This window comes from Typha angustifolia, chromosome 14 (genome assembly GCF_048772165.1).
Source record: "Typha angustifolia cultivar Huaian chromosome 14, ASM4877216v1, whole genome shotgun sequence".
NCBI classification, from domain to species: domain Eukaryota; kingdom Viridiplantae; phylum Streptophyta; class Magnoliopsida; order Poales; family Typhaceae; genus Typha; species Typha angustifolia.
In genome coordinates, this window is record NC_133252.1 from 7,743,321 (window position 1) to 7,745,404 (window position 2,084).

Below are 2,084 nucleotides of genomic sequence, written 5' to 3' on the forward strand. Positions count from 1 at the left end.
CATATCTACTATCAGATAGGGCGAGAAAGTTCACGAAGACCAACACAGTATTCTCCCGTCTTTCTCCCAATACTACCAAAATCTATTTTTGCTCAAAAGATTTCTCCTTATTTATAGGGGTGGCTTCTTATCTAGAACCCATGTTGTTGGGACTGCTACCTTTAGTGGGGCATACCACTTTGAAGCAGCAGATCCTCTACAGGCCGAAACTGAAGCTCTCAAGAGAAGCTCGTGAGGCAAAACTCACCAAGATAGTGATCAAGATCTATTTTGAAACACTAACCAACATTAGCATACTTTTGTGCCCGGTTTGCTATTCTTTTTAACCGAAAGAAAAAAATAAATAGAACCAGTCTCACGCTACTAACTATGGCCAAGGCACGATATTCACCCCCTGCCTCGGATGATATAAAGATTGCTGCTGCTTAGCCGACAACAAAATATGATTTGATCCTCGAAAGATAAATCTAATACATACAATCTGGGATGAGAACACTTCTCAAGATGAAGACCAAATTGAATTGTGTCATGCACGTAGCCAATAAATATCTGAATAAAAAGCATGTCACAGCATTCAAAGGAGACGCCTAAGGAGAATGTATAGTTTAACAAACAATATAATATAAGCCCCCCTCCCTAAACAGAATATGAATATGCTTATTTTAGAATAAGCCTCTTTATTCTTGTACAATAACCTGACAATAACTTACCTTATACTAGTGTACTAATTCAATATTCTCTCTTATCTTATTCCATACAACTTTTAAAAAAAATAATTAAATAATAATTCGCAAATACTATTTTGCCCTTAGATTAAACAATACTTAATTACACATCTTCTTTGAGATTCTGTCTCTCCTTTATCTTTTCTTTTAAATACTGGTTATCTTAGCTATAGTTGAGATTCTTTCTCTCTTCTCTATCTCTTCTTTGAAATATTGGTCATCTCACCTATAGTTGAAATTTTATCTTTTTTTTAACTAACAAATTCTGCAAAAATATAAAAAAACATTAAACTCTCACTCTTTTCCCATAGTACGGGCTTATAGCCCCGTAGTGCATGATTATTTTCTCATAGTGCATGAGTATTTTATATAAAGTAGGAGGTTATTTTCCTATAGTGTGGGCTTATAGTCATGTATTACCCCGTAGTGATTTCCTCGTCGTGTATAGTTATTTTACATAAAGTCTTGTATTATCTCACAATATCTCCTTATTTCTTTATAGCGCATGTTTATTTTACATAGAGTGTGGGATTATTTTATCGTAATGCAGGCTTATAACTCTATAATACCTCACAGTGCATGTTATTTTTTTATAGTGCAGATATTTAAAGTATTTGAGTCCGCAATTATAATAAAAAATATTATAATTTTAGATAAATATATATTACTACTACTTTGTATCCAATCAAATAAATGTATCTTTGTCATTTGGTGTCAAATGGCACCGATTATTAATACAAATTTTTTATTCTTTAATATTTTAAGATCAACTTTATGTCATATTAAACGTAATTATTTTTCTTATACTAGTATTGAACTAAACATTAGAATAATTTATATTAGTATTAGCTCTTTTCTTTCGGTATTAAAATTTAGAATAGTAATGCATATTTTAACCTTATTGCTCAAGTGAACACAACCTTAAAAAATTTAATTTTATTGAATCATGATAGATGAATAATTTTTATATGTAAAAGATAATCTTACATGGTTAGAAAAGATAATCTTATAGCATCAATTCTTTTGTGAAATAAATTCTATACCGATAAAGCTATGCTCATTTCTTATACTTGCATAAGAGAGATTATGCCGGTATAAGCTATTCTAGTATTTTTTTTTGTAACAATAATGTTTAATAAGTACACTTGATGTGAGATAAAATTACAATAATAGTTTGTCAAATAATTAAAATGCCCTTTACGACAGATGGATGTGGAGAAGAGAGAGAAAGTGATTAAAATGGTAGTTGATTAAAGTGATGTCTTCTCAAAAAGTAAAATAGTAATTAGTAAATATAAAATTATTGGATAGAAGAAGAGGATAGAGGTAGGTGTTAACAAACTAGTATTGAGATAAATA